This window comes from Notechis scutatus, chromosome Z (assembly GCF_049901735.1).
Source record: "Notechis scutatus isolate UNSWTSFEM ecotype Mainland chromosome Z, rNotScu1.2, whole genome shotgun sequence".
Lineage (NCBI taxonomy): Eukaryota > Metazoa > Chordata > Lepidosauria > Squamata > Elapidae > Notechis > Notechis scutatus.
Genome location: NC_142025.1, coordinates 112342348 through 112357626, shown reverse-complemented (window position 1 = coordinate 112357626; position 15279 = coordinate 112342348). Strand labels below are relative to the sequence as shown.

The 15279-nt window shown below is 37.9% G+C and overlaps 1 long non-coding RNA gene across 1 annotated transcript; it reads right to left on the bottom strand.

Annotated features, from left to right (window-relative positions):
• Window positions 1–7664: 7664 nt before the first annotated feature.
• Window positions 7665–14471, bottom strand: LOC113424174 (uncharacterized). Its single transcript, XR_015746076.1, has 3 exons — window positions 14175–14471; window positions 13438–13652; window positions 7665–8462 (listed from the first exon to the last, which is right to left on the bottom strand). It is a non-coding gene; the product is annotated as an uncharacterized LOC113424174 (long non-coding RNA).
• Between the last annotated feature and the right edge of the window lie 808 nt (window positions 14472–15279).

Below are 15279 nucleotides of genomic sequence, written 5' to 3'. Positions count from 1 at the left end.
CATGTGGGTGGTGCAGCCTTGCGTTTCTGTGCAGCCTGGATTAATTGCTTGGGGGGGAGTGCTCTAGGAGTGAGATTTGTCTGCGGCCCACCAAAATTTTCTCATGGACCACCAATGGGCTGAGGCCCACTGGTTGGCGACCGCTGATCTATACGAAAAAACCATTAGGTTTAAAGGATGATGGAAAAACTGCTTATTGGAAATAAGACACCAATGAGTAAGGAATTTACACATAGTGATATTAAAAGTCCTATTGTTTGATAAGGAAATATATCAATCCTTAATCGGTAGTCTACCATATCTGGGTAATTGGTCTAGACCAGATATATCTTACAGTGTAAACCAATTGGCCAGGTATAGCGCTGAACCAAATGAAAGGCATTGGCAAGCAGCTAAGTGAATAATTAGATTTTTAAAACACACAATCCATTATTCATTATATTTAGAACCAAGTAATGAATTAGTGTTAACTGCATATGCTGATGCAAGTTTTGCTACTGATATAATCACTCGTAAGTCAACATCAGGTATAGTGGTAATGTTGGGTAATGCTTTAATAGGATGGAAGTCTATTAGGCAACAACATATTAGTTTATCCACTATGGAAGCAGAATTCTCATGTTTATCATTAATGTGTACAGAATTGATATATTATAAACAATTGTTGAAGGATATTGGAATTACTGTACATGATCCGTTTATTGTTTATGAAGACAATCAATCTGCAATTAGTATGGCTACTAATTTAGCTGTTAAAACAAGGTCTAAACATACTGATTTGAGATATTTGAATGTTAGACAGTGTGTTCAAAATAAATTAATTCAGTTAGAATACTGTATGACTGAACATAATATTGCAGATCATTTCACGAAAGCTCAAGGTGCAATTAAGCATAAAGAGTGTTGTGAGAATTATGGTTTAAAGATGTAATGTATTATATATTGACCTACCCAAAGGGGAGAATGTTAGGAATCTGTCCACCAATTAGTTGCGTTGGCAATATATAAACCAACAATGTATGTTTGTAGCTGTTAGGAATGTAAGTCACCAAACAGGTATTTGAGTTAGAAATATATAAACCAGGATAGACATTTTAATACTGTTTCTTTAAGAGAATCCTAAAAGTGTAATTGGGTGTGGTTTCTCAAACGGCCATAAGATGGAGCCAGAAACCTGTGTTGTTTAGTTTTAGTCTCAGAAGAGAGTGTGTCTGAGTAAGTCTCTCTGTTTCTTTTTGTTGGAGATTTTTGCCATTCCTCCTAATTGACTGCTATTCCTGAATTTGATGTAAGTCTGATACTGAACTGTTTTTGACACTGGAATTTGTTATTGGATTATCCCTGGACTAAAAACTGACTGATCTTACCTGTGAATGACTTTGAACTGTGTTTTGAACTTTGCTTAACGTTTCTGGAAGTAAAAACCTACATTTACTGTACAGTGTATCTGTGTGCTGTGTGTGTATTATTCCAACACTTCTCTCAAATACATCTCCCTGTATGCGCTCATTCTCCTAATGGGGAATTACCTCAACAGTAGCTTTAATACAAAATCACTGTATCTTTAAGACAAAATTTATACTATATTCCAATTGGTTGATTATATTTCAAATTACCATAAGAGGGAGCTAGAGATCATAGCTTGCTATCTCTAACATTCTGTCTCTCTGACATTCTGTCTCTCTGATATTCTGTTGCTATCTTAGGTTCTCTGTTGTATTTATGCTGTGCTTATACTTTGATATCTTTGTTTACTGTAAATGACAAAGGCAACTGGTAAGAAGACTTTGTAATTGGATATTCTTTAGACTGTTAAACATATATGACCTGGACCATTTATTGGACTGTGCTATTTCTTAAAGTAAACTTTAACTCAATATAGTGTATATGTGTGTGCTGAATAATTATTCATAACTACTCTCATAAAGGTTTTCATGTGCATATCCTTGTTACTCAAGGGTTATTTTGTACATATCATAACACAGATAATTTTGTGTGCTATGCTTAATTCTAACCATAGGTGGCATAGTTCAAGGTTGTCCAAGCCCAAAATCTCAAGCCTGGTGATATAGGGTATTCTGTTGTGAGTATCTCGTGAAATACTTCTCGACTCACTCGATTGTATTAATGTCCGATATGCAGTGTGGATTCCAGACTGATGAGATGTATTTGAGTATTGGTCTGAGAAAAGTTTTGTATGCTCTAGTTAGCAATTCATATTTCTGGAGGAGAACCTTCATAAGATTAGATTTACAACTCTTAATGCCTTTTTGGCAATGCTGTTACAGTGAGCTCTGGCACTTAGGTCATTTGATATGAGAACTCCAAGGTCCTTGACAGAGTGAGGATCATCAGTGAGGTCATATCCACCCAGTTTGTATTTGGTGTACTGATTTTTTTTACCAATGTGTAAGACAGAGTATTTGTTGGTCGAGATTTGGAGTTGCCAGATGTTTGACCATTCAGACACATGATCAAGGTCGCTTTGAAGGATAGTAGCATTGTTGGTGGTGTTGAATAGTTTTACGTCATCTGCAAAGAGGATGCAGTTATATAGAGTATAAAGAGGGTGAGTCCTAGAACACTGCTTTGGGGGACACCACTGTTAACTGGAGCAGGATTTGATATAGCGCTCCCTATTTTTATTATTTGTTGCCTGTTTGACAGGAACACAGTAATCCACTTATGAATGGATCTGGAAATGCCGTAAGAGTTGTTTTAACAGTAGTTTGTCATGTACCACTGAATCAAAGGCTTTGCAGAAGTCTATGTAAATTGCGTCTATAGCTTTACCATGGTCAAGTAGAGTAGTCCATATGTTTTTGCAGTGTAGGAGTTGTAGAGTGCAGGACACTTTTTTCCTGAAACCAAATTGTTTTTTGGGGAGTAGGTTGTTTGACTCTAAATGGAGAGTGATGAATTGGTTAATGATTGATTCCATGACTTTGCACGTGACATAACACAGTGAGATTGGTCTGTAGTTTTCAACAAGACTGGGGTCACCTTTTTAGAAGATAGGGATGATCATAGCTAAGGTTTGGTAAGGAGCTGGTTCTGAATGATATTTCATATATAATGCTTAGGGGTTCCGCTATGGCAGAGGAGAGCTTTTTTAAGAAGTATGCACATAATCCATCGCGGCCAATAGATAGGAATAGTTTTAGGTTACGTAGTGCCTCTTCTACGTTATCTTCTGTAAAGTCAATATGTAGTAGGTCATTACAGTTAGTTGTGGTACGACTAGGAAATGTGGGGCATGAACCATTGCTGTTTATAAAGACTGAACTGAAGAATGTGTTGAAGAGATTGGTCTTAACAGCTCCATTGTTGCAATCTTTCCCATTTGCTCCTTTTAGGGGTGGGATGGTTTTTGAGTCTTTAAGTTTGGTGTTAACAAAATTGTAGAAGGTGTAGGTGGATTTTGTATGTAGGAGGTTTTCCTCTTGCTTGCAGTGATAATTTGTGCATTCTGCCTTTATCTGTCAGCATAGGGTGTTGGGTTGGTTTTTAAAGTTTGCTACATAGCTAGTTTTGTTTTTATGCCATAGCGATCCTTTTTTTATTGAAGTTTCCATATTGTTATGGGTAATTTGTTTTTTTTATTTTGGAGGGGTTACTAATGGTACATATAGTTTAATGACTCTTTCAAGTATTAAAGCTAGACAACAGAATGTGCCAATCAAGAGATGATAGCTCAGCATCTATGAGATCATAGTTGGCTTTTTTGAAGTTGTATTTTGGGGGTCCATCTTTATGACCCTCTTTATGAGGGTGTAAATTGAGACAAAAGTCGATCATACTGTGGTTACTGTTTGAAAAAGGTTCTTGTATTTGTAGGCCATATATTGAATTTGAGCTGTTGCAGAAGATAAGATTGAGGCAGTTATTGAGTCTAGTGTTGTTAGTTACTAATTGATCCAGTCCCAGTGTAGTAACAGCATTGTACAGGGTTGCATATATGGGTTCGGATGTACATTCGTTTAGGGTCCAATTTATAAGAGGTAGATTGAAGTCACTAAGGAAAATAAGAGGGTGAGGGCAAGAGGCAGCCCCCATTAGCAGTGAAGTTAGCTTGTTTGCATGAACTATGTCATAATCGGGGGCTCTGCAACATAGTAAGAAGTGGATTGTGGTATTTTAGGACACTTCACAGAAGATGGTCTCTGGAAGAGCAATTTCCTGTGTAATTTGAAATCTTTTCTAGATTTAGGGATTTTTTTGTAGAAGATTGCAAGTCCACCTCCTCTACGGATTTTGCGATCTGACTGATAAACGTGATATTTGCTGACTGTGGTAATGGAGTCTGGAAAAGATGCATTTAACCATGTCTCACAGGCAAATATAATGTCGAATGTGGTCATACCTAATAAGATGAGGAATTCATGCATTTTGTTTGCAAGGCTTCTAACATTGAGTAGTTTGCATTTTAGTTATGTAGTAGTGGGTCTGGAGGAAGTAAGGGGCATGCATGCCTAATATTGGATGTTGGAGTGATGGTTATTAAACTGCTGAAATTGCCTTGTAAGAAAACATTCAGAACAAGGTGGACTGACCCAAAATAGTGGCAGGGACAAGACTTCATCAGGAACCCGTGGCTCAGAAAACCAAATGGTTTCTATTCCCTGACCATAGGCCCAAAACAATATGACTACTAGTAGGAAGGGATAAATAATATTATGGTCATTTGGAGGGGTTTCTTTAAAATGTCTATGGGGATTCTCAGTCATCCAGGTTATCATTGTCTCAAAGTTGCTTTTTCAAAAGGCAAGTGGACTGGTTTTTTTTCCAAAAGTTTTATTCAATTTTCACATATTACAGGAAAAAAAAAAAAAAACCTTTTTGCAGTGAATAGCATGATTCCAGGTTAACAAATTTCCATTACAAACTTGACTTTCATTTCCTATTTATCTTTCACATTTAATGACTTATCTTAATCTTACTTTATATATTTTCTTTAATTTTAATCATCAAGCTTTTCCCATCTTATTTTATATTTTTTCCAGTACATTGCTTAATCTATTTCTTTAAATCCTTAATGCACCATTATATATCTTCATATTCATTATATTGTATCTTCTTTTCTGTCAGGTCTGCAATTTACTTATCTATATTTAATTCATCATTCCAAAAATTCACATATTTCCAGACATTAAAAAAATAACAACAACAATGCACCATCCCTATTATTGCCAATTTCGAAGTACCATCCCTGTGGTTAGACATAATTAACCTCCCCTAAGATTTCCATAATTTAACTTGTTAACACTTTAAAAAAGAAAAAAAGTCACAATAATAACTTTCTAGAAGTTACTACATTACATATACCTCTTTTAAACCTGGGTCTGCAAGTTCCCTTTCTCATTACCTAAAAGATATATCTAAATTAAGAAAATTATAGATAAAACAAACATAATTAATCCCATCATTTCATAAGAACTAATATTGTTTTCCCTTTAACATTATTTCTGCTCTGTTTGCCACAACTTATTAATTCATTTTGATATTATTAATATCTTTATTCTAGTTACCTCTCTTAATTTCATATCATTAAGAAAAAGAAGCAAACAGTCATTGCAATAGCAAAACAATATCAGTCCCTATCTCCTATTTTTAAAATAATCTATATTCCACTATTTTCTGGACAAACTTAATATCTTTGTTCTGGTTATTTCTCTTAATTTCATATCATAAAGAAGAAAAAGCAAACAATTATAGCAATAGCAGAACAATATCAGTCCCTATCTCCCATTTTAATAATCTATATTTCACTATTTTCTAAACAATCTTATCATTTCTTATTTATTTAAACTAGTCCTTATACACTTGCAGAATTCCCTTCTTTTAATTCTCAATCGACAATTATCTCTGTGCCGTTTAATTTAAAAAAAAAACATTTCATTTTTGTGTGCTTTCCATATTCCTTTCTTTCCAAATCCCATTTCATTCTTGCCCTCTTTTCATCACTCCAATTTCTATCCCCTTTCTTTTCCATTACTCCCTTCTGAAATTTCCTTTCTTGCTGTTTCCTTTCCTTTTGTTCGGTTTTTAGAATAAACCCCCTTTTAATTATGATGTTAAACCTCCTATTATTAATTCTCTTTCTATTCCTCCTTTGCTTAAGTTTCCATTGTTTCAAGTGTTTATTTAAGATGGCCACTTCATGCATTGATTTCTCTTGTTGTTGTTGTTCTTGATATTTTAGAACCTCCATTTCCAAAAATTGCAATGCGAAACCAAATGATTTGCCTTCTTTTCATAGCATGTCTTTCATGCTTTTAAGTTCTAATTTAAGGTCCAGTAACATTCCTGCCATCTTTAAACAATGTTTATTAAAGTTTGTCCAATGTTTAACTCTTGTTAACTCCTCTAAAGATTTCCAGATTAATTCCACTTTTCAATATCCATTAATTAAAGTTGTAGTTCAAAAACCCCAAACACTTCCACAATTTCCATTTGTTTTCAAATTTCACTTTCACTTTCCAAAGTCCCTATTCTGTAGTATCCTAATTCCAGTTATTTTGTATCAACTGGATCCAAGTTTTGAAATAGAAAGGGATTTGTATAAACAATTACCTTCTCCACTAGATGGAACTCTTCACTGTATTCAAAGTCAATTCTTTTTCTTTTTCCTGACTTTTTCTCACTCATTCAAAGTTTTAAAGTTCCAATATCAGTAAATCCATAATTAATTTTCAAATTTTATTTTCCACCTTGACACAGCCTAGTCCAGCTTTAATAAACCTGTTTGGTGTCAGGGTTATATATTTAATTATTTCAAACACAAGCTTCTTCTTCCAGCTTCTTCCTTTTAAGTACAAAGCCACTTCATCTGTCACATATTTTCTTTCTTAATTTCTATGTCCACCACTTAAATCCACTTTCTTAATGATTTTAAAAGATTTCAAAACTGGAGTACCTTATGCCAAAATTCTGGTATCTATGCTATCCTCTTTTTCACCGCTCCTCCTGCACAATCTTATTCCAGCTGGCTCTTCCCCTTCAGGGTGGCCATTTTAGACCACCACTTCAGATGTCTTTGGGAGGGAGTGTTTGCCAAGCCAGGGAGGGGATATGCGGCTCCCCTCTACCCAGCTGTCAGTCTCCCCTTCCTCCACCACCCCTACAAGACAGCTTCTACCCCTGATGTGGATGATCGGGGCTCTCCGATGAAGCAGCACAGACAAAAGCTGCGGACGATCGCAGTTAGTGGTCCGTCTTCAGAGAAGTTCAACCGGAAGTCCTGGGTTTTTTGTTTTTTTTTAAATCAATCAACAGTCTTCAAAGAATTTGAAGTTTGTTCTCTGTGTTTCTTCTAATGTTTATCTTGATATTAACCTAGTTGTTATATTACTCCTAATGAAAACCCACGGCTAAATTAAGTTATATGGAAAACTGCTTGTTGAAAAATTAATATCCCCTATTCCTCCAAAAACACATAATCCTCCAAGAATTCTGAGATGAAAGACAAACTCTGTCAAATATGTTTGTGGGTGCATGTACACACACACACACACACACACACACTGATAGACAGAAACATAATTCCAAGTAGTATTTGCTTATTCAAAATGCAAAATCTTTTTTATTTCTTATGTGTTAATTGCTCTCTAGTGTTGACTTCAGGCCTCCGTATAATTATGTAGATTTTGGTAAACCAGCACTGGAAGACAGGTTAGAGAAGATCTCCACAACCACCACGTACTTCCCTTTGGTGCTCAGATAGGTGGGGACAAAGGTCAGCCAAACATTGCAGAAAACCAACATGCTGAAAGTGATGAACTTGGCTTCATTGAAACTGTCTGGCAACTTCCTGGCTAGGAAGGCCACAGTGAAGCTGAGAAGAGCCAAGAGACCCATGTAGCCCAAAATACAGTAAAACATGGTGATGGAGCCTTCATGACATTCTACTACGATTTCTCCATGGAGAGTCTCCATGTCTAAATGTGGAAATGGGGGAGATGTACTCAGCCAAACAGTACAAATAACTATTTGAATGAAGGAGCAGAACCAGATAATAGAATCGGGCAACTTTTGCCCCACCCATTTGTGGAATAGGCTTCCTGGCTTTGAGGCTAGGAATGCTACAACAACCGTGATGGTTTTGGCCAATATAGAAGAGATTACAATAGAGAAGATGATGCCAAAATTTGTTTGTTGGAGGAGGCAGGTCACCTTATTGGGGTGTAAAATGAACAGAAGTGAGCAAAGGAAACAGAGAAAGAGGGAAACAAGTAGAAGGTAGGTGAGGTTGCGATTGTTGGCTTTGACAATGGGAGTATCTCATTGCTTAATGAAGATTATAAACACTAAAGCTGTAACTAGCGAAAAAAGAAGAGACAGAGACATCAGAGTAATGCCCAGTGGCTCTTCAAAGGAGAGGAAATGCAGCATCTTTGGAATGCACTCATCGTAAACTTCATTTGGAAATTGATCCTTTGGACAATTGTCACAATTTCCCATGTCTGTAAAGAGGAAAAGAGTTTCTGAACAGACTTAAACTCTTCAAAAAATTCAGAATTGCTTTTCTAGATTTACCTGCAATGTAAGTTTGTTCTAAATCCTTTTGTGACTCTTGATTCAACCTAGATTGTAAAAATGAGTACTGTAGGGAAACAGTATTAAGATTTTTTTTACATGTCAATATTGGTGTGCACTAGAAATAGCATTTCTAAGCAAGAGAATAGCATGTCCCACTTTCTAAATGTGTGCCAACTATTGGGAAAGACAAACGAGATGCTTGATACTTTAGATCCTAAAAGAACTTGCAGTAGAGCTAGAGGATAGGAGAACAGGACTTGTGCTCCTTGATGCCCTTTCCCTTTATGTGATTTGCCCCATCATTTGAATGAGATTCAATTTCAAGGATTGAAAGATCGGGTAGAGTTGCCTCCCCTCAAGCCCTGGCTGCAATCCACAACCCATTTGAAACCAGGCCAGGAAAGAGGCTGTTGAGCAAAGTAGGAAAATGATAAGGAAGAGGCATCACTATGCCTGCAGCTTGCAAACATGGAATTGCATGTGCTCAAGCCGTTGACATAGAACCATCCACTCTATCCTCCTGCTGGTCCACCAAGCCAGAGAGGTTAGGGACCACTGGGGTAGAGGACATCACTGATCTCTCTTTGCTTTTCCTCCCTTGTATACATGCTAGTAGTTTCTGGCTCTAGAGGGTGGTGCTCATCTCTGTTACAAAGCCAAAGAGCCAGCGTTATCCAAAGACGTCTCTGTGGTCATGTGGCCAGCATGACTAAATGCTGAAGGCACATGGAATACTGTTACCTTTTCACCAAAATGGTCCCTATTTTTCTACTTGTATTTTTACATGCTTTCGAACTGCTAGATTGGCAGAAGCTGGGACAAGTAATGGGAACTCACTCCATTACATGGTGCTAGGGATTCGAACAGCCAAACTTTTGACCTTTCTGATTGACAAGCTCAGCGGCTTAGCCATTGAGCCATCACATCCCTACATCAATACATCAAGCAATGATGTTGAAGAGATTCTTGTTAACTGGGATACAGGCTGGTTCTCTTGGGATGCCATGAACCTTCCCCATTTGTCTGGATATCATCTTTTCTGGATATAGAGCACAAGTGTAGCAGCAAAATTTCTGCCCTTCAATCTTGTTCTTTCTTTTTCCAAGAGGACAAGGATCATTACATAATGAGGGAGGAGGGATCTGTCCCCAAATAAAGAAAGAATTTGGTATTGATGTTTTACTTATGTTTTTATTTTACAGGCAATGAATAAGTACATGATTGTTGATAGACAGTCCTGACATGGAACAGACAATTTAACCTCCAAAAGGTTACCAGAGCCAAGAACATAACAGAAGCTGCATTTGATTTGTTTTTTATTTAGTTTAATTAATGAAATGCAGCCATATTTATATCTAAACCTGGATTATTTTTCCTCTTGTTCCCAATGGTGGGATTCATTTTATTACTACTGGTTCTGTGAGCATGGCTTGGTGGGGATGGCTTGGCTTGGTGGGCATGGCAGGGGAAGGATACTGCAAAATTCCATTCCCTCCCCACTCCTGGCGGAAAGTTACTGCAAAATCTCATTCCCTCCCCATCCCACTAACCTGCTTTCCAGCTCTGTTCTCCTTTGCAGGGCAACCAAAGAAGACCCAGCCAATCATCTGGGACTCAGGAAGAAGAGAATAGATGGGGGTGGGACCAGTCAGAGGTGGTATTTGCCAGTTCTCTGAACTACTCAAAATTTTAGCTACTGGTTCTACAGAACTGGTCAGAACCTGCTGAATACCATCTCTGCTTGTTCCCCATTCAAAGTTCTGGTTACTGTCATTAAATGCAAGAAACATATGACCTGGTAGCATGATGTATTTACTACCTGCCCACATAGTATCTTCCTGGCTGGATCCCTCTCAGAGGGTTGGCACACTTCAGGTTCCATCAATTAAACAATGCCATTTATAGGGACCCTGGAAAGCCCCCTTTTCTTTAACAGAAGCTACCCTCTTGAACAAAGCACTTTCAAATTCAAATAGCCCTCACCCTATCTCTGTTTCAAAGGTCTCTGAAGAGACGATTTTTGCCCAGACCTTTGGTAAAGATGATCAATACACCATTTCTTTCTTCTCCTTGTTTCCATACCCAGCGTTTTCTCAGTCATCTCTGTTCTTTTGACTTGTTCTGGTGTCTTTGTTTTGTTTCTTGTTTTTAAACACTTTAAACAATTTATAAACTGCCCAGAGTGACTGATTAACTGTCCATCCATCCACCCACCCACCCACCCATCCATCCATCCATCTATCCACCCATCCATCTATCAACCCATCCACCCACCCACCCACCCATCATCTGTCTCAGTGTCACAGTGTCTCTGTCTCTATTTCTTATCTTCTCTTCTCTCTCTCTTCTCTTCTCACCCCCTCTCTCTCTAAGTGTGTGTGTGCGTGTGTCTCTGTGTGTTTCTGTCTCTCTCTCTGTCATCCCCCTGTCAGAGTCTGAATCTGAGCAGGAATAAAAACAGCTGATACAGAAGTGGGAGTATGGCTCCATTGGCTGTGGAGAAAACTGGGGAAGGGCAAAGTCTGGGGAAGGGCAGAGCAGGAAAAAAATAGAACAAGGGAGAGGGAGTTCAGAGGATGACCCATGCCTATCCCCTCTTCATCCTATGGCACTCAGGGAGGAACAGAGAAGAGAGCAATGTGGGTTGCCTGGCTTATGGGGGAAGAAAGCCCTAATTCCCTTCATTAGCCAGAGACAGGAAGAGTTTTTAAAAGAGATGCATGCTGAGTGTGGCAGCTGCTGGGAGCAAATGTGAGTTTATCTGGTGTTGACTTTGGTTATCTGTGTTCCTGGTGTTCCCCTAACCATGTTGAGTTATTGCCATGCCTTCACATCTGGAATTCTTGTTCCTGTCCTGCCTGACAAATTACCTCATTTTGCCTTGATTGGGCTTATAGTTACAGTTTTTGTTGATATGTTTTGGACTTGATTCTCTGCAGCCAAAGACTGTTCCTGAGAGAGTTTTTATCCAGCCAGAAGGTAAGCAGAACATTGGAGGCAAAGTTGGAGCTGATAAAGGGACTTGTTCTGATTATCTGACTGGGTTGCCTTTGTACCACACCCCAGGTCATCACAGTCTCTGTCTGTCTCTGTCTGTCTTTCTGTCTCTGTCTCTGTCTCTGTCTCTGTCTCTCTCTCTCTCTCATCTACCTATCTATCTACTTCGCAATCTAAAACCATCTCTATCTATTGGACCGGATGGAATATGTGCCTACTTCTTAAAAAAGCTACCCACTGCCATAGCCAAACCTCTAAGCATAATCTTTGAAAAATCTTTCAGGAACAGCTCCTTGCCTAACCTATGGTCACAAGCCACGGTCATCCCCATCTTCAAAAAGGGAGACCCCAGTCTAGTTGAAAATTACAGACCAATCTCCTTATGCTGTGTCACCTGCAAAGTCATGGAATCAATTATTAACCAATCCATCATCCTCCACTTAGAGACAAACAACCTACTCTCCAATAAACAATTTGGTTTCAGAAAAAAACTATCCTGTAATCTGCAACTCTTACACTGCAAAAACATATGGACGACACAACTCGATCAGGGCAAAGCAATAGACGCAATCTACATAGACTTCTGTAAAGCCTTTGATTCAGTGGTACATGACAAACTACTCCTAAAAATAAAATCCTATGGTATCTCTGGACAACTGCATAACTGGATAGAAGCATTCCTGTCAAACAGACAACAAATGGTCAAAATTGGGAGCGTCCTATCAAATTCTGTACCTGTCAATAGTGGTGTCCCCCAAGGCAGTGTTCTAGGACCAACTCTCTTCATACTCTACATAAATGATCTCTGTGATCATATCAAGAGCAACTGCATTCTTTTCGCTGATGATGTAAAGCTGTTCAATACCACAGACAATACTGCTACCCTTCAAAAAGATCTTGACTATGTATCAGAATGGTCAAACAAATGGCAACTTCAAATCTCAACAAATGCTCTGTCTTATATATTGGCAAAAAAAATCAGAAAATAAAATACAAGCTGAATAGTCAAGATCTTGTTGATGATCCAAGCTCTGTAAAGGACCTTGGAATACTCACCTCTAATGATCTAAGTGCTAGAGCCCACTGCAACTACATAGCCAAAAAGGCATTAAGAGTTGTTAACCTAATCCTACGTAGCTTTTTTCTCTGGTAATATCACACTACTAACTAGAGCATACAAAACATTTGCTAGACCGATACTCAAATACAGCTAATCAGTCTGGAACCCACATTACGTATCTGATATTAGCACAATTGAGAAAGTCCAGAAATATTTCACAAGAAGAGTTCTCCACTCCTCTACTCGTTGTAGAATACCTTATGCCACCAGACTTGAAATTCTAGAACTAGAAAACCTTGAATTACGCCGTCTTCGGTCTGATTTAAGCATGGTATATAAAATCATACATTGCAATGTCCTACCTGTCAATGAATACTTCAGCTTCAACCAAAACAACACAAGAGCACACAATAGATACAAACTCAAGGTTAACTGCACCAAACTTGATTGCAGGAAATACGACTTCAGCAACAGAGTGGTCAATGTCTGGAATACTCTACCTGACTCTGTGGTTTCTTCCCCAAACCCCAAAAAACTTTAACCTTAGACTGTCTACTATTGACCTCACCCCTTTCCTAAGAGGACTGTAGGGGGCGTGGATAAGCGCACCAACATGCCTACCATCCCTGTCCTATTGTTTCTTTTATTTTTCTTTTATTTTTCTTATATGTACCCATTTCATGTATTCATAACTATGTATACACTTATACTTATTATCTTGTAAACAATTGACAAATCAAATAAATAAATAAATAAATAAATAAATAAATAAATAAATAAATAAATAAAATACTTTTAAAGCACCCAACTTCCTCTCAGAGCCCTTATTATTGTTATGGTACCTGAGTGAATCCATGATGCCACTGGCTTTTGCTTTGATGAATATGAAAAATTCCTCCTTGTGGATCTATTTCTCCAACTGTGATGTTTGGGAGTTGTTTGAGAAAGTAACCAAATTTACAACGTCAAATCCAGCCTCTAGTGCTCCATCTTCATTTAATTTAATTTCATCTCCAGCATTATTGTTGAAGGAAATTATCTGCAGAAATGAATGGAGCTTCCAGAAGAAAAAGTACAAGGGTTAAAAGGAAACAGATTAGCCTCCAAAATGGCTTCAAACAATCCCGCTTTTTAAGTTTGGAGTCTTTCTTCCCCAAGAATAAAGAAGTAAAGAAGACTGAAACAGTCTAGTTGTTATATTGGACCATAGTCCACCTTACGGACTAAAATCTCTTTTAGTACACGTTGATTTCTTTTTTTCTGTGACAATTCAGAAAGGTATTTGGAAAAGATTGAGAAAAGGCCTTGGGAACAAAATCTATTGCGGAGAAGTAGAAAAGCAGAAGTATGTTAAAGACCAGTTTTCTGGATGTGGAAGGAGGAAAAAGCTGAGATGTGTAGAGAAAAGCCAATACTTTCAGTGGGTCAATATTTGTAATGTCTTAATCTGGAAGAAAAATGAACATCAGTGATGTTTAGATAGCTGGTCTACAATAATCTGATGACTCATTAAGTCTTGCCACTCTGTAGTAACCATGGGGAACAATTCAAAACAGCATTGGGAAAGAGAAAATCTTACCTTCCAGACTTCTACAATCTTTGATGGCTCTTGATCCCTATTCTTTTGTATGTTCTGATAAATCCTCCCTGTTTCAGCAGCATGTAATGCTTGAGCCACAACATAAATTGCATTATAAATACTGTAACTATGGCCAAGCATGCTGGTTTCAAAGAAGGGTGCAATAAGGTCTTCTAGTCTTTCCTCTCCAGTACATTCTTCATCTCGAGAAACACTATTATTTAGTGGTGAACAGCAAAAAGCTTGGCTCCAGACATCTCTAATAAAGCCATCTTGACTTGCCTCAGATGGGGTGACAGCCTGTATAAATTGTTGGAAACTTGGAAGTTCTCTTGTGCTAATTGAGAAGGAAATAGCCCCATGGAAGGTTTGCATATTGACAGCCCTTTGTAAGGAATGTAATGTAAAGTCATTTTGGGCCATTGTGATCCACATTTTTCGTGTGGAAATTTTCTATGAAGAATCAGAATGTGTTGGAAGAAAAAAATCTGTGCCTTGTACAATAGAGGCCAGCCACATAAAGACTGTATTTTCTCCATGTACAATAATTGCATTTGCAGTTTTCTCTGTGAACAAACTAATGTGCCTCAGACAACGGTCAGCCAAGTCTAATGCTTTGGAAGAATATAAATTTCTATCAATCTTTTCAGTGAATTCGGAGCAGATTTTGTTTTGGGAGAGCATGGGCTCTAGAGTTTGTATGAAATGTTCCCCATGTTTGTCATCTATAATGACCAGTCCAACCCATTTCCATCCAAAGTACAGGAGGAGCTGGACTAAACCCTCGTACTGGAGAGTTTCATCCGGGGCCATGCGATAAAAAGGTGGGGAACATGATTCATCAATTGCTGCTGTTAAGCCTGAATTCCCCAACGAGTGTTAAGGAAAACAAACTAAACAGAATGTGTAGCGTAGTCAGATCGGCAGACAGGTAAATGTGTGAGATAAGTTTGTATTTTAGTTAACACGCAGTAAAAAACAGATACGCTTGTGCTATCAAAAAATATAGTTTATTCCATTAGGAATTATAACATAGTCAAAATAAACGGTCCATTAGTCATGTATCATTTCAGTCAGTCCAGTCAGGGATACTCAATTTGCAAAG